This window comes from Pectinophora gossypiella, chromosome 18 (genome assembly GCF_024362695.1).
Source record: "Pectinophora gossypiella chromosome 18, ilPecGoss1.1, whole genome shotgun sequence".
NCBI classification, from domain to species: domain Eukaryota; kingdom Metazoa; phylum Arthropoda; class Insecta; order Lepidoptera; family Gelechiidae; genus Pectinophora; species Pectinophora gossypiella.
The window spans coordinates 14,245,505-14,264,642 of NC_065421.1; the positions used below are offsets into that span (position 1 = coordinate 14,245,505).

Consider the following 19,138-nt stretch of genomic DNA (forward strand, 5'->3'; position numbering starts at 1 on the left):
TAAAAGGTAAACTATCACACAAAAAAAAATAATGGAAAAAAAAACAAAACAGTAAATCATTGAAAAATCTTTTCGCAAAAGGCCAAACACTCTCTCCATACACTCCACCATCTGCCAGCGAACACATCACAATATGGTGTCGATTCCAACATTATAACAGAATTAAACTAAACTCAACTATTAAACTTATTATTTTTATTGATTATTTTTATATTATTATGGGATTTTGTCTCTATGAAGTTTTTATAACAGAGATAAAATTTTTTTTCTTTATTTAGTTTCTTTTTAATCGACTTTGAATAAGTCGTCGTATTTTATGTTGCCGACTTTACATCTTAATTAAGAATTCGGTTCCGCAAAGTCTGCCCTCGCGCAACTTTGACGACCGAAGATGGCCGAATATTGCCGAACGCACCACCATTAAAATTTGAATCCGGAACGTTGACGTTTCAAACCACTTAGATTTGCGTAACAAATCTAAAACGATTAGTTTGAATTTTATTTTCTTTATTAGTTATAATGGCGAACTTAATTAAAAATAGTGTTTTTTAATATTCGCTATATTTCGTGGGAAAGGTGTTAACGTTGTGAAATGTATATTATTTTTCGCATCTAGCGCAGTTGAAAACACTCCAGCTGTGTTGAAGATTCTGGGTTTGACTTGTTAAGCAATGAAAAACATAAATAGCCTAAATGTGTCCCACTGCAGGATACAGGTTTCTCCCTAAACAACCGATGGGTTTATGGAGAGTACTCCACCACGCTGCTTCACTAACTAGATTTGAATCCGTCACACCACGACATAAACCACACGTTCTCCGAACAGGGCTATCACGGATCCATCCTTTATAATATACGTATATATAGTATTTTATGCAACAGTTGTATAAGAAGGGTCAAAAAATGCGAGTGGCGTGAGTTGCGATGTGAGCCTTGGCGAACATCGCAATAAGAGACGCCACGAGCATTTTTTGACCTAGTTATACAACGTTGCATACAATACTTTTTCTACGACGACGTAATTTTAAACGAAACACAAAAATTTTCCAATTTATTTTCCAACGCGCGGGAAAATGGCGGCAAATGTATACTTTTTTTTATAGTATATCTATGGCACCAAACAAAGTAAAGGTGCCAGTTTCCAGGTCAAAAAAAAAACAACAACAATGCTTTTTTGGCGACATTATAGTACAGTTACACTTTGTAAACAATGCTTTTATAGGCCATAGAGCGTACACTTTTTCAAAGAGTTTAATTATGTATGTACTTATATTAGACTTTTTGGTTATTTAAATGCCAGATTAAAGTAGAGGAGTAGAAAATAGTAATTTCTGCAACAGTTGTATAAGAAGGGTCAAAAAATGCGAGTGGCGTGAGTTGCGATGTGAGCCTTGGCGAACATCGCAATAAGAGACGCCACGAGCATTTTTTGACCTAGTTATACAACGTTGCATACAATACTTTTTCTACGACGACGTAATTTTAAACGAAACACAAAAATTTTCCAATTTATTTTCCAACGCGCGGGAAAATGGCGGCAAATGTATACTTTTTTTTATAGTATATCTATGGCACCAAACAAAGTAAAGGTGCCAGTTTCCAGGTCAAAAAAAAAAAAACAAGAACAATGCTTTTTTGGCGACATTATAGTACAGTTACACTTTGTAAACAATGCTTTTATAGGCCATAGAGCGTACACTTTTTCAAAGAGTTTAATTATGTATGTACTTATATTAGACTTTTTGGTTATTTAAATGCCAGATTAAAGTAGAGGAGTAGAAAATAGTATTTTATGCAACAGTTGTATAAGAAGGGTCAAAAAATGCGAGTGGCGTGAGTTGCGATGTGAGCCTTGGCGAACATCGCAATAAGAGACGCCACGAGCATTTTTTGACCTAGTTATACAACGTTGCATACAATACTTTTTCTACGACGACGTAATTTTAAATGAAACACAAAAATTTTCCAATTTATTTTCCAACGCGCGGGAAAATGGCGGCAAATGTATACTTTTTTTTTATAGTATATCTATGGCACCAAACAAAGTAAAGGTGCCAGTTTCCAGTTCAAAAAAAAAAAAAAACAACAACAATGCTTTTTTGGCGACATTATAGTACAGTTACACTTTGTAAACAATGCTTTTATAGGCCATAGAGCGTACACTTTTTCAAAGAGTTTAATTATGTATGTACTTATATTAGACTTTTTGGTTATTTAAATGCCAGATTAAAGTAGAGGAGTAGAAAAAATATATTATAGCTGAGGAGCGAGGGTAGACTGAAAATACCCTCATTTCATATTGCACAGTCTCCAACAACATAATATAATGACACTGTTACTTATCTACAACATGCCTAATGTAAAATACAAAAATTGTCTTTTGTGTATTAACTATTGACAAAAGACAATTTTTAACTATTTTTACCTAACAATAAAAAACATAACCCGGTACCGGACTTGTACTAATGAGGTTATTAATTTATCTCAAGTGCAGTTTTCACTAACACAGTTTACTAGACCATTAAAGACGGCGATACGGCATCCGCCTATGACGTTGCTTTCTGAAAAAGGTCGGTGACTTACTTAGACGTCTGACTACCCCAATTGGGACATAGTCGTGAATTTATGTTACAAAAAAACTGACTAGGTTGAGAAAGGGATACCTAAATGTCACACCCGGGCACTTAATACGTAACACCTCGTTTTACACAGACACTACACATTGACGTTATCGTACACGCGCATGTGTGTGTGTGTGTGTGTGTGTGTGTGTGTGTGTGACGTATTAAGACGTAATCAGAGGGATATCCGTCGCTTTTTACTAAGTAGGCACTATTCAAGGAAATATTGTTAAAATGTATTATGTAAGTATAATATATTTTTTAATTAAATCGGCCAGCAATATTCATCTTGTAATAGAAATGTGTTTCTAATTAAGTAAAATAGTCAGTTTTATTGCTAACCGATATAAGATCAGAAATAGAGCTGTGAAGTGATAGCTAATATTTTATTTAACTGTTAATTAGTATGTTCGTGTCGACTTTAGTAACATGTTTAATATTCATTATTTTTTTTTTTTCAATATTAACGATATCTACGCTACTAGATTAAAATGTACGTAGATATTTAAAAAAACCCTTCCAAAATTTTATATTGGCCAATAACCCGACAGAATTAAATTGAAAGCACACGTCAAACGGATTGCATACGAGCGAGATGCCTTTTTTATTCACCGGGGTTATTCATTGATTTTAGAAATAACAGTCGTCAATCATCCGTCCCTTTCTTTTTCAGCGGATAAGAAAATGACGGGTATAACTTCAAACAAAATTAGGTGTCTGCAGGAATCGGGGCCAGTAGGTATCTATCTGTACCTACGTGTTATTTAACGTACAACTCTAGTCAATATTATTTTAACGACGATATTAAGTTACATCGCTATTCGTAGCATGTTATCTTATGCATTTGTGTTATCTGGTAGTTTCGTCTGAATTTACATTAATATAACTATCAACTATTGAAATCTTTAAAGTTTTAGAAATTAATATTAAATTGAAGACATATCACAATATATGTCCGTGTGACACAAAATGTCACGACCTCCGTGGTCCAGTGGTTGAGCGCTGGGCTCACGATCCGGAGGTCCCGGGTTCGATTCCCGGTTAAGACATATCACATAAATTACTTTGTGGTCCTTAGTTTGGTTAGGACATTACTGGCTGATCACCAGATTCAATTCGCACGTTGAGCCGTTGGTCTCGGTTACTACTTACTTATGTAAGAATGTAGTCGTTATATGAGCCATTTCAGGGGCCTTTGGCGGCTCAATAGTAATCCTCACAACCCACACGATAGAAGAAAAAGAAGACAAAATATGTACCTACTACACCAGTATACCGATGTACCATTTGTGATAGGTGGTGAGTTGTATCGATGTGTATAACTTAAATTAAAAAATATCAAATGCTAAATTACAAACTTTCTTTCCGTACAGCATACAAAAACCGAACGACCTTAAACTAGAAACCACAAATTCATCGATTCTATTACGAGATTGTAAATTAGACATCGAAGTTTGATTAGAACCAGTTATGTTTATTTTTTAATAAATTATTTCACTGCGATATTACGTCTCATCACACATTCAGAACAGCATCCTTCATTATAATTCGGTAAATTAATTATTTTGTATCGATATTTTGATGCTTCCTTTCTTCGCCTAAAGCGTAGTTAAATAAAATTATTGTGACTTAAAATATCAATTTGCAATAAAGTGGTAATGATTCAACAGAGAGTACTTACTACCCACGCAAAAGTCTAATTTAGTTACTATGTCAAAACATACAGGATGTTAGTTACCGTCTTTGAGAGATGATTCAGACCATGATTCTGAGTGGAGTTTTCTGTCGCAAAACTATGAAACTGAAAATATTTAAAAAATACTCTAAAATTTTCACGAATTTTGCGACGGAAAATTCTACTTGATATTAACTATATCATGATTTGAATCATCCGTCTCAGTATTCGGTGAGGTTGTTTGTGTGTAGTATCCGGACCGAAATTTGCCTATTTAAATCTCTTAAAAATGTTGTTTTCAGCCAGCCTGTATAAGTTTTATGTGGCCGCAATCTAACCCGATGAAGTTTTAGTTTGCGGCCAAGGTGAACCATTCTTGGTTGATTTTGGCGCTCCCCTATTTGGGCGCCCGGTGCGGTGATACACCTCATACTGCCCTAGGGCCGCCACTGAGTTTATGGACATATTTATAAGTCACAAAAAACGAAGTGAAAGCAAATCAAACAATCCCCAGCGAAACATGCCGATTACAATTGCAAACTGCATACCTTTGCTCAGCCGCAAGAACATCAAAAACAAAAATATCTTCAAGAACAGCCCTCGTTGAATATTTCAGCGTTCCAGCCACAACAGAGAGCGTTCTAATGATAAATTCAAATCCCGAACCTCCTGAGAACAAAGCAATCAGACGCCGAACAAAGGTTATGGCGCTCAACTTTGCCTAGATCGGCGAGGCCGCTAACGTAGCGAATAACTTCCACTAAGCGGATTTGATATGGCTACTATTGTTATATTATTGTTCGAATCTCAATGCTTAGTAGGAACTTATGTACGTAGGAGTTTAACTCATATACAATCAAATCGAATGAAATGGGCATAAGTATCGTACATCTAACCACAAATCTCAGGGCGTCGTCTGAGGGGAAAAATATAGCGATAAGCGTGTGCGTCAAGCTAGCGGCCTCAAAAAAAAAATGGGCACGAAAAAATAATTTGACCATACCAAAAAATAGTACTCTTATTGAAAAAAATAGTACCTGTTGTAAAAAAATTAGTACCATCACGGTTCTGGATTTATAGCCATGTTTTATTGCACTTGCTAGCTTGACGGTGAGCGAAATTTGGCGAGAGTTAACGACAAGGTCTTTCGCTTTGATTTAAACGCCAAAAAATAGTATCGAAATAGTACTCACCCCCTGCAAAATACCGAAAGTAGTACTTCAACGGTTCCAAAGTTATAAAGGTAGTTCTTTGATCCCGCTAGCTTGACGTTTTGAAAATACCTATTATCTGGGGAATGCTTGCATACTTCAGTTTGTAACTAATGTCAATAAACTCGTATGAAATAGTACTCCCTACCATCATAATTTGGACCTGATTCTCTTTGTAGAAATATGTCAAAAAGTCATTATAACCTATGTCATACATTTATCAAGACAAGTACAGTCGCGAACAAAATTATTACACATGGTCAAGAATGTTGTCAGATTTCAGTATTTTTCCCCATTTTTGGGTAAAAATTGGTGAAGTGCCAGGGTTGTTAGATGAAAGTAATATCATTGTTGAAACTCTTTGAGTTATTCTACAAATACTGCAAATTGTTTATTAACAAACACTTCGATCCGTAACAAATTCAACATGAAGGTATAAATTATAAAATAAAACAGCAGATTAAAAATGTATTATGATGTATTAAAATCACAGATTGTTTTCGATAAGAACTAGACCCATGCAGCCATTTTCTATTAAAATTAGTGCATATGGGTGTATGCAATAGGATTTTTTTGTAATAGCAGCACTGAAGTGCAAAGAAATGTAGGGTAGACCTCCAAAATGGCAATACTTACGAATAAATTGTGAGGATATGTAATTGTCTACGTGACTGTATCAACAACAAATGTATGGCATAGGTTATGATGATTTTTTAACATTTCTACAAAGAGAATCGGATCAAAATTATGATGGTAGGGAGTACTATTTCATACGAGTTTATTGACATTAGTTACATACTGAAGTATGCAAGCGTTCCCCAGATAACAGGTATTTTCAAAACGTCAAGCTAGCGGGATCAAAGAACTGCCTTTATAACTTTGGAACCGTTGAAGTACTACTTTCGGTATTTTGCAGGGGGTGAGTACTATTTCGGTACTATTTTTTGGCGTTTAAATCAAAGCGAAAGACCTTGTCGTTAACTCTCGCCAAATTTCGCTCACCGTCAAGCTAGCAAGTGCAATAAAACATGGCTATAAATCCAGAACCGTGATGGTACTAATTTTTTTACAACAGGTACTATTTTTTTCAATAAGAGTACTATTTTTTGGTATGGTCAAATTATTTTTTCGTGCCCATTTTTTTTTTGAGGCCGCTAGCTTGACGCACACGCGATAAGCGCTGATAGAGGGAAATCGTCGACCACGCCGCTGGGGTCGGTATCGGGGGGAATTCCACCACCACTATGGTTTCACTATGGAAGTTCATTCCACTATGGTTGTTTTGTACTTATTAATTAAAATTCAATTAAATTATAAACGTGAACTGAACAATCTACTTGGCTAGGTATCAACCCCCTTTTTAACTGGTGGGGATTGGTGGAAAAAGACGATTGTCAAGGTGAAAAATAATAAGGCCGCCTATTGTGTTTATGTTTTATTCGTATGTTTATGTCCTTTGTATATGTTGTGGTGCAATAAAGTATTATTGATTGACTGATTAAAGAATCGACACATAGGCAACGGAAACTCATTCAGATAGCCATCTTATCTCGCCAACTTCGAGGCTCGACAGTAAAAGTTTTACGAAAAGAGCGAGGTACGTCACTTCGTGAAATCACTGCGGGAACCGACTGATGTGATTAAATTAATGCTCGTACATCGCTGAATAATCGAGTTGTTTGATAACAGCATTAAGATATCTGCATCACCAACCCTGATGTCAGGGTTAGGATTGAGGGTTACTTACAAATAGGTTAAAGTCGTCAGTACTCTCAGGGCGCCATTTTACTTGAGAAAATTCGAGTTTTACTACTCTACCAGCATCTCAATAATCCTCTTTACATATAAATAAACTTAAACAAACAGAGTTTGTAAATATTCAACATTCTACTTTTATCGTGTGGGTTGTAAGATGGAGTATCAACCTCATCAACCCTGTTGTCAGGGTTATGATTGAGCCGCCAAAGGTCCCTGACATGGCTCATGTAACGATGACTCACTTACATCAGTAAATATTAACCGGGACCAACGGCTTAACTTGCATTCCGAAGCACGGATCATCTTACTTTTTGGACAATGAGGTGATCAGCCTGTATGTCCTAACTAAACTATCACGAAGTGTTTTTTTGTGATATGTCCCCACCGGGATTCGAACCCGGGGCCTCCGGATCGTGAGTCCAACGCTCAACCACTGGCCCACAGAGGCCGTTACAAACTGCATAACATAACACAAGCTCATGATGACTATATCCCAATTGGGGTAGACAGATGTATATCCATAATGAGATGAACCAAACCTCACCGAGCTTTCTGTTAGACAAACTTGATAGGTGCTGACCCGTATCGCCTTCTTAGTGAATACTAACTCAACTAACCAAAGACTATAACTAACTAACTCAACTACTTAAAAATATAATCAATGGAACTTTAACGTCATATTTCGTCAAAAAAATTTGCAACGAAAAAAATACTTAGATCGTTATCTCTTGAAACCGGTTTCAATCTATGTAGAATGCTAATCAAAAATTGAATTCTGTTATTGAGCTATAAAAATTAACAAAACAACAAAGTAATTAATTATTGAGAATTAAACCTTATTATAATATCTACTCTAAAATGACATTTATATTTTAATTCCTAACATTCGTTTTCAATATTTTTCTGATGATCTTTGCTTTTGAGATGTTGTGATTTCTTTATGAGCAGTGTATTTTCAGACATCATACAAAACAGTGACCACAGAACATAATCCACTTAGCTGCTTCAATGCGGTTTCCAGACCGACTTATTCGGGTGCTGATGTCAATTATCCAGCCTCTAAAGGGCTTTTAGCTTAATCGCAACTGTCATATGAGCAAAATTCATTCGAATTTGCAGTCTGCAAAATGCGGAAGAGTAGCATTAGTTGGAGAAATGAAATAACATTCCTGGGAAAGAAGGATTATTTCTTTTCTAACATGGTAAACTCACGCCTATTTCCCATCGAGGTAAGCAGAGACTGGAATTCCGTTTGCTTCAATCTTTACACACGTCTCTTGCTTCCTCCACATACATCGATCGTTTCATACAAGCACGCCGGTTCAGAGTAGATCGCACTGAACCTTTTCTAAGGACATCTCCAATTTGGTCAATGTACGTCCTTCTAGGTCTTCCTCTGCCGGCCCTACCACCAACCTTCGCTTTTTAAGTATACTGCTTTCGTAATCCTGTTATCCTTCCGTTGAAAGAAAGAAAGAGAAAAAGAGAGAAAGGGAGAAAGAGAAAGAGAGAGAGAGAGAGAGAGAGAAAGATAATTTATTTGCTTGTGAGCATTGGTATTTAATCAAGTGGACGGCCATGGTATCACTCTGACATTAGATTCCTATCGAAATGTTTATTAAGTGAACTGTGACTTTACGCTTTCAAATATACAACAAGGGCAAGAATAAGAGAAAAGAAACAGAGTAGTGCAAGAATAAGTTGGACTGAAAGAGCTACTAATGAGGAAGTGCTAGTAAGAGAAAGGGAAAAAAGGCAAATATTGAGAGTTATTGAGGACAGGAGAGGTAAGATGATTGGACACTTAATAAGACACAACGAATTTATTAAAAACACCATAGAAGGGAAGCTACAAGAAAAGAGAGGAATGCGAAGACCAAGAGAGCTTACATGGAACAGATTAAAGAGAAGGCGAACGTCGTGTCGTATAAGGAAGTGAAGGAATTGGCCTTTGATAGACAAGGATGGGGAATGCTACACCGACAAGAGCTTGGCTCTTAAATTAGTGATGACAACAAGGGCACGTCACTAACTAGTTCACATTCTTTGAGAGTCAAACATAATTTATTCACGTCTAACAACACATTATACTGATCTATAAAGAAACCGCCGAAAGAAATACAGCTCACCATAAAAGCAGACAGATTTACCAACAGCGATCGTCGTAGTAAATTAATGCTGACGTTTATTAAAATCTAAATCAATGTAAAGTAAACCTCACGTGTCGTTGTTTACGTTGTGAGAGTGAAAAGTCAAAAAAAGAATATTCAAATATATTTATTCTTCAAAATTGGCTTACATAGTTAGCGCTTTTTGAACGTCAAAAATTAAATAACATAATATGATGTAGGGATTCTGTTAAAATGCATAAATGGTTTTGTCATAATTTTAATTATCATAATCCTTTTCGCATAACGTGTTTAAGCATAATAGTACTTTCCCATAATAACATCTAAGAATACTGGTTTGTTAGGTATAACTTATTTTTGGACTAATATTTGTTGGTATAAATTTGATTCGCATATAAATAGGTATCCATAATTCTTTTTTAGAATAATAGTGTTTTGTCATATTTTTTACAAAGCATAAATAACAGTAGGTTAGGGTCCGGCGGGGGTGGCCCTTGGGCCACCCCAACGCCGCCAGCATGTTTATCTTACACACGAAAAGTATGCTGAATGATGACCAACAGCATGAAATAGAGTCAAAAAATATAAAAAGTCACAATCATGAACCGCCAAGGAAAAAATAAGTTTCGGAAATGTTCAAAGTTGTGCCAAAACTTTTCTTATTCGGAGTATAGTTTTTATGCTTATAATAATTATGCTTAAAAAGTTATGACAAATTAATACTATGCGTAACTAATAATAGGACAAGTAACATTATGCCATGGTAAATTATTACATAAAAATGTATGCGTAAAAATAGAGAACCTATGATGTAACTAGCTGTAAAACTACTACCATATCGGAAGCTGTATCGTTGAGGGAAATACGTGGCCAGAAAACCTCCCAGCACAGAGCCCTACTCCTACTGGTTTTACACAACTCAAACTGTTCAGTTGGTATCATAGTTACAGTTTGAATCAATGAGGCTACGATCCTCAAAAACAATATAGATGGCGTTGCATATATTTTATGGATAACAGAGAAACGCATAATATCTTTGCTTTTGGCTATAAGGCGAAAGTTGATGGTAGGGCTGGCAGAGGAAGACCGAGAAGGACTTACGATGATCAAATTGGAGATGTCCTTAGAAAAGGTTCAATACGATCTACTCTGAACCGGCGTGCGTGTATGAAGCGATTGATGAGTGTGGAGGAGGCAAGAGAAGTGTGTCAGGATCGAAGCAAATGGAATTCTATAGTCTCTGCTTACCCCGGTGGGAAATAGGCGTGAGTTTATGTATGTATGTATGTATGTTTTGGCTATAAATTATGACTTTTTTTATTACACCCAGGCATAATTACATCTTCCATCCATTATTATTCTGATCAAAATAGAAGCAATATAAGTAGCAACGTAACACTATACATTAAGTATGTGATCCAAATAACAAACAACAATTATTTCTGTAATGCTTCTGCCATTATATTGTATTTTGGAATAATTATGTACCCGAATAATGAGAAAATAGATAGTTATCACGTTAAAGTTGTACAATGCCATCTATATTGTTTTTGGTGAAAGTAATTTGGAAAGTTCAACCAATCAAAAACATAAATGTGAATTGAGAGCCAAGTACAATATTATGATAAATGCCTTGGTTGTTGACTTCAACGACAAAAGAAGTGAGATCTAAATGGGTGCCAAGTACAATGGTCAGTCCTGAAATTTATTTAAAAGTAACAGTATAACATATCATATCATCTTATAACACAAGATAATGTATTGTAGCCTAAGGTCTGTCTAAGTAAGCTTATGAAATTTAGAACACATTATGTATCTCGCAAGTCTCAATATATGAGCCATACGTGGCTCCAAATGGTTCGTGTAATATCACACACGCGCCACGGTGCGGCTCGCCAGTTCTGTTTCTTGAACTTGGCTTGACACGCTACCTCGTGTCTAGATCAATCAATCAATAATACTTTATTGCACCTTTTTTATAATAGGTACTTTTTTTTTACTTTTTTTAATTTGAACATTTTATGGTTAAATGAGTATGCACAACGACATGTACATAGGACATAAACATGCGATTAATAACATAATCACATAGGCGGCCTTATTGCTAAACATCAATTTATACCAGGCAGCCTTAGGGTGAAAAAAAGTATGTAGGTATGTTGCACCATCCCGCTCCAAATTGTTAGAAATGTTTTCTGGCCACTGGTTGCCTGGAAGAAATTATTGCTTAGCAATAAGGCCGCCAGATTGTACTGTATCTTTTGTCCATGTATGTAGAACTTGTTTTGTATGTTGTGTGAAGTAAAGTATATTTGTATTTGTATAAATATTTTACGTTGTTTCTTTTTTTTTTAAAGTTGGTCATCAGGAGCGATGTCAACCAGAGAGGTTGACATCATCGTTACAAGACTATCGGCTGCATAGATGGTCCATCACGCTGGAGATGACACAATAATATCGGTTTTTCGGATTTCTCGCGATCACAATAAGGTGAACGCATTTTATACATCTTTTTCTACTCCTCTACTTTAATCTGGCATTTAAATAACCAAAAAGTCTAATATAAGTACATACATAATTAAACTCTTTGAAAAAGTGTACGCTCTATGGCCTATAAAAGCATTGTTTACAAAGTGTAACTGTACTATAATGTCGCCAAAAAAGCATTGTTGTTGTTTTTTTTTTTTGACCTGGAAACTGGCACCTTTACTTTGTTTGGTGCCATAGATATACTATAAAAAAAAAGTATACATTTGCCGCCATTTTCCCGCGCGTTGGAAAATAAATTGGAAAATTTTTGTGTTTCGTTTAAAATTACGTCGTCGTAGAAAAAGTATTGTATGCAACGTTGTATAACTAGGTCAAAAAATGCTCGTGGCGTCTCTTATTGCGATGTTCGCCAAGGCTCACATCTAGGGTTTGCAGTACCGGAACTGAACTGGATTTTCGAATTCCCGGTACTGGAGCCTATCCAGTACCGGGAATTACCGGGAAGTTTTGAAACTTCGGTACCTACTGAAAAAAAAAATTCGTAATTATTTTATGAGTATGGCGAAATTAAACACCAAAACGCTTTTTAAAATATTTAATCAACTTACTACTAAATATACTTACTAGTAAATACTAAATATACTTAGCTTTAAATTTGGTAATTGAGATCACGCACACATTACTTCACAATCAGTCTTTAAATTTACAATCAGTACAGTAATTTCAGTAAAATAATTAATACAAAACAAACTGCTTTTCGAGCTAGTTTGTGGCAATAACTGTCTAAGTTAAGTTTCTAAACATTTTATGAAAAAATAACAAGAAACAATGCAAAAGCCAAAGGAAACTAGCCGTGAAAACACTGTGTTTATTTTATTGAATGATTCAAAGCATCATCATCAGCCGTATGACGCCCACTGCTGGGCATAGGCCTCCCCCAAGGATCTCCACGACGATCGGTCCTGCGCTGCCCGCATCCAGCGGCTTCCCGCGACCTTCACCAGATCGTCGGTCCACCTTGTAGCGGGCCTACCCACTGAGCGTCGTCCGACACGTGGTCGCCACTCCAGAACCTTTCCGCCCCATCGGCCATCGGTTCTCCTCGCTATGTGTCCTGCCCACTGCCACTTCAGCTTTGCAATTCTCCGAGCTATGTCGGTGACTTTAGTTCTCCTGCGGATCTCCTCATTTCTGATTCGATCCAGCAGGGAAATACCGAGCATAGCTCTCTCCATTGCCCGCTGAGCGACACCGAGCCTCCTCACGAGACCCATAGTAAGCGGCCACGTCTCACTGCCGTAGGTCATCACTGGCAACACGCACTGGTCAAAGACTTTCGTCTTGAGACACTGAGGTATTCTGGACGAGAAGATATTCCGCAGCTTCCCGAACGCTGCCCATCCGAGTTGGATCCGACGAGAGATCTCTTTCTCGAAGTTGGACTTACCTAACTGGATTATTTGTCCTAGGTAAATGTACTGGTCTACAACTTCGAGTGTAACGTTCCCAACCTGAACTGGAGTGGGTGCGACATGGTCGTTGGACATAATTTTTGTCTTTGCCATGTTCATGCTAAGACCCACTCGTTGGGATGCGTTACTGAGATGCTCGAGCATGGTGTTCAGGTCTTCCAGGGTCTCAGCCAGTAGGACTATATCATCGGCAAATCGAAGGTGCGTCAGGTACTCGCCGTTGATGTTGATGCCAAATCCTTTCCAGTCCAGAAGCTTAAAAATATCCTCCAATGCAGCAGTGAACAGTTTCGGAGAGATGACATCTCCCTGTCTCACTCCTCGCTGCAGTTGGATCGGATTAGAGCTCTGGTTCTGTACTCGAACTGACATAGTGGCATTTTGGTAGAGGTCCCTTAGCACTTCGATGTACCTATGGTCCACTTGGCACCTCTGAAGAGACTGCAACACAGCCCAGGTCTCGATCGAATCAAAGGCTTTCTCATAGTCCACAAACGCCAAGCAAAGTGGCAAATTATACTCTTCGGTCTTCTGTATAACCTGCCGCAGCGTATGGATGTGGTCTATGGTGCTAAAGCCTTTTCGGAAACCGGCTTGTTCGGGAGGCTGGAAGTCGTCAAACCTGCAAGCGAGACGATTCGTAATGACCCTCGAAAACAACTTGTAGACATGGCTCAGAAGCGAGATAGGTCTGTAGTTCTTCAGTAGGGCTTTATCCCCTTTCTTGAAGAACAAGATCACCTCGCTTCCGCTCCATGCCCTCGGCGTTTTGCCCTGAAATATGACGGAATTGAAGAGCCTCTGGAGGACTTTAAGTATTGGCGTTCCGCCCGCTCTCAGAAGTTCTGCTGTGATTCCGTCATCTCCTGCCGCTTTGTTGTTTTTGAGTTGTTTGAGGGCCATCCTAATCTCGTACAGGCTGACGTCCGGGATATCCTCAGTGTAGTGTCGGGTAAGCTTGGCTCGAGGGTCTCGAGCCATGCTTTCGCCTGATGTTTTCGTGGAATATAGCTGTCTATAGAAACTCTCAATCTCTCTCAGGATTTCGGGAGTCGACGAAATGATTCTGCCGTCCTCAGTTTTCAGTCTCGCTAGTTGACTTTGCCCAATAGACAGATCTTTTGCGAACACCTTGGAGCCCTTGATCCGCTCTATAGCCTCTTTAATACGTTTAGTATTAAATTGGCGAAGGTCGCTCGTCAAAGACTTCGAGATCTGTCTATTAAGTTGTCTATAACGTACGACATCCGCTGAGTCCTGCAGCCTCATTTCGTGTCTCTTATCCATGAGTTCGAGTGTGTGTGCGGAGAGTTTCTGCGTTTTGGTACGGCGGGTTCTAAAGTGTTTAGAACCTACCGTACGGACAGCATCCACCATCAGGTCGTTTATATCGTCCACGTCTGCGCAGTTCTCAAGGTACTCGAAGCGGTTTTGAAGCTCGAGCTGAAAGCGCTCGGGGTTTTGGATCTGGGCTGGCGCCGGTCGGAGCGTGGATTTTATCAGTCGCGATCTTTCTAGCTTGATATTGATATTCAATGTGCCTCTTACCATGCGGTGATCGCTTCCCGTCTTAACGGCATTGATCACAGAGACATCATTGAATATGTGCTTTTTCGTCGACATGATAAAATCGATCTCATTTTTATACCTGCCATTGGGACTTATCCAGGTCCATTTGCGGGTCGCGGGCTTCCTGAAGAAGGAGTTCATCATATAGAGGTTCTCCTTCTCCATAAAGTCCGCAAGCATCCCGCCTCTGGTGTTCCGGACCCCAAATCCAAATTGCCCCACTCTCAGCTCGTCACCGCAACGTTTCCCCAACTGTGCATTAAAGTCCCCCATCACAATCGTGTAGTGGCTTTTATGGCTATGCATGGCTTTAGAAATCTCCTCATACATAGTCTCCACTTCGTCATCATGGTGTCCCGAGGTCGGAGCGTATACCTGGATGACAGTCAGCGAATATCGCGATGATATTCTGAGTACCAGGTACGCTACCCTGCTCGAAACACTACCGATGGTCAACACGTTGTTGACTAGGGACTTGTGGACGATAAACCCGACACCACCCATGGACAGTTGTTCGCCCTCCCGGAAGTACAGCAAGTTACCGGAGCCCAGAGTTATCGTGTCCTCGCCCTTTCTTCGGACTTCAGACAACCCGATGACATCCCAGTGTAACCTGCTGATAGATTCTTCCAACTCGGTAAGCTTCTCGTCGGTCCTCAGTGTGCACGTGTTGTATGTTGCCAGGTACAGTCGTCGTTGGTGGTAGCCGAATCCAGCCCGGAGATTCTTCGCACCCCCTGCCCCGCCGTTACCGTAGCCGCTACCGTAGCCACGGACAACGGGGCTGCCGGGGATTCAAAGCATAAGGTTATTTATTATGCACAAAATATAACCTACAATATAAACAAACTACCTAGTTCACAATAAATAAACAAGGGTATATTAAAGTACTCACCAGTCGATTACTTTTAAACAAAACACTCACTACATCGTTGCTGTACCAAGATTGGGGCGGCACTGGCATGGCGAAACGGGCCGAGCGGCCAGAAGATGCCAGCGAGCTAACCGAATATTCTTAATGATAGATGAGATGAAAACTGCCGAATATTACCGATTACTCTAGAGTACGTACGACTCGTGCACGTACTTCTATCTTGGTTGCGTGCGTTAGCGCGCCTCACGCGCGGTTTTAAAAATTAAAATTTCGTGACAGTATAAGTGTTTGTACAGTACCGGGAATTACCGGGACATAGTTTAGATTTCCCGGTACTTAAGATTTTTGCATTTCCCGGGAATTCTCGGTATTTTCAGTACCGAGAATTCCCGGGAGCAAACCCTACTCACATCGCAACTCACGCCACTCGCATTTTTTGACCCTTCTTATACAACTGTTGCATAAAATACTATTATACCCAATCCAGCAAATAGAATAGACGACCTCCGTGGTCCAGTGGTTTTTAAGCGTTGGGTACACGATCTGGAGGTTCTGGGTTCGATTCCCGGTGGGGACATATCACAAAAATTACTTTGTGGTCCCTAGTTTGGTTAGGACGTTACAGGCTGATCACCTGATTGTCCGAAATTAAGATGATCCGTGCTTTGGAAGGCACGTTAAGCCGTTGGTCCCGGTTACTATTTACTTATGTAAGTGAGTAATCGTTACATGAGCCATGTAAGGGGCCTTTGGCGGCTCAATAGTAACACTGACACCAGGGTTGTTTAGGTTGGTAATCCACCTCACAACCCACACGATGGAAGAGGTAGTAATACTTCTATGAACCTGTCACCACACCTAATTGATTCACCAAAATCTCCCTTCAATATGAATAGCTGATGCCTCTTAAAATTAATGTCGACGTAAAATTAAGTAGTCCTTAATTAAATCCGGTGCATGAATCAACGTCGGGCCCGTAAAAATTAGGCTATTAAAGTACGTTGACTAATTTCAGTAATGAAAGTGGAATTATAGAGCAATTATTAAATTGGGGTGCAAATTATAGGAAGAAGAGAGGACGGATCTATTGAATTAATTTGCTAGTTTAATTATTATTTTTTGTCAACCAACGGCAAGTAAACTGATACCACACCCCGGACACTTCATACAAACAACCTCGTTTTACACAGACACCACACAATGACATTATCGTACTCGCGCATGTGTGTGTGTGTGTGTGTGACGTCTGACGTCCATACGATTCAAGTCTAAACTATGTTCGGGGGGGGGGGGGGGACCTAGCTCAGAGGCTGGTGGGGGGCAGAGAGACGTAGTATTATTCCTTATTCTATGGTTATACTTCACACTGCCGGACACAGATCTCCCCACTATTACTCTACTTATCAGTTTCCTTTCAAGAACTTGTCGACACCTGACAAAGTGGCACCACGATACGCAATCGTCAAAAGTTTGATTAACCTCCTTTAGCATTTCAGGCGACATTTACCGCATTCGGAGTCTTGTTTTGTACTTATCGGGTGACACCCCTCAGCGCTCCCCATTTGTCCATCCATTTGCATTTGTCCATTTGCAGTTAAAACAAATAAAAACGAAGCGCCTAGCCACTTACAGGTGGACAGAGCATGCATTAATACTTTAGGTGATTACAAAATCAAATTAGAATCAGAAAAAGTAACAACTTCAACTACTTATTAAAAAGTATCTGGGTAGTTAAAATGGACACATCGAAGCAATTCATCTAAGAAAGCAATATTGCTATTTGACATTTGTTTGCATTGCGCACTTACTTTTATATGCGCTTAACAGTAAAACAATAATAATTCTGGGTTGATGAGAATGTTCATCCACCTCACAAGCCACACAGTAGAAAATGACATAGGAACTTGGATGGTACAAAACTGCCAAATACCAGACCGCTTCAGTTCATGCTTCGCAGAGGCTAAGTCAGGACTTAAGCAAAGAGTAAGTGGGGACAAAATGGACAAATCATTAGTGCCTTTTACCGGGAAATATGGACGCAGGCGTCTTTATGTTCAATTCCCTCTGTCTCCGATGATACTGGCTTAATTATAACGTCGGTGCTTTGTCACAAGGAAAAGCTCTTTTGTGTAGGCATATTACTTACTACTTAGCCTGGGTAGCACAGTTGGAAGAAAGCTTGACTCTCATTATGAGGTCGCAGGTGAATCCCAGCACGGGCCTGAACCAATGATTTTAACCCCCGACGCAAAAACGACTGTGTGTGTGAGTGTAAATGTGTATGTGTCTGTCTGTGGCGTCGTAGCTCCCAAACGGATGATCCGATTTTAATGCGGTTTTTTTGTTTGAAAGGCATATCAGTCGAGAGTGTTCTTAGCTATGTTTGGTGGAAATCGGTTCAGGTCTTCAAGGTCATCAGGTCGTTTGTTAAGTTATTAGAATTTGTTTTAGAATTGGATTACAAATGATTATCACGTGCTTATCGGTGAAGGAAAACATCACGAGGAAACCCTCATTCCTGAGAAATGCGTTTCGGAGGTATGTGACCTAACTTGTAATAATCTGGTTTTGAGACAGCCAGGCGCTTCTGTAAAAAATGGACCTGTCAAATCGTGAGGTTTGGTAAGCGGACCCCGTGAGAAACCGAATAACGCTAGGAAGATAATGATATTACTTACCTATAATACATAATATACCTATAATACAGCCAGATTTGTACCAAACAGAAAGGGATATTTTAACGCTCACACATAAGGTAATTACACAGTAAGAAAAAACAGTTCATAATGATGGAAAGAAATAATAATTATATACCTATCTAGAAAAAACTATGTATAATTTTTCAGGTAGATATATAAGTACATAAATAACTTCAAGTTAACGTCGTGCCATTCAACATTCGAAATGGGCATTAAACGCATAATTAAACTGTTAATTACTCTTTAGTAGAACTATAAAAAGCCCATCAGAACAAACAAACTCATTAACCACCCAAAATCGAATCCACGACCTACCGCAATAAAGCCATTACCACCGAACCATGACCGGATAAACTCTAAAAAATCGTGGCCAATCAATTTTCTGCTCATCAAGAAATACAGTTTTCTCACAAAGTTTTATTTTTCGTTCCTGAGTAGAAAACAAATTTAATCTTGCGTCTCATCGAAACGATTTAAAACGGAAAAGTTAACTAAATGGATTTCGTCGTCAGCAAATATAAATTGGTCCGAGAGAATTGGACGCGATGGGTCGTGGCAACGGGGTCGCCGGTCGACCCGGTCCGATTTGTCCGATTCCGGTCCGATTGAACGGATGATCAGGCCGGATGAGACACACCTG

The 19,138-nt window shown here is 38.9% G+C and overlaps 1 protein-coding gene across 1 annotated transcript in view; it reads right to left on the reverse strand.

Annotated features, from left to right (window-relative positions):
• Positions 1-19,138, reverse strand: part of LOC126374852 (hemicentin-1-like) — a 423,187-nt gene that overhangs the window by 338,016 nt on the left and 66,033 nt on the right. The gene's annotated exons all lie outside the window — the stretch shown is intronic.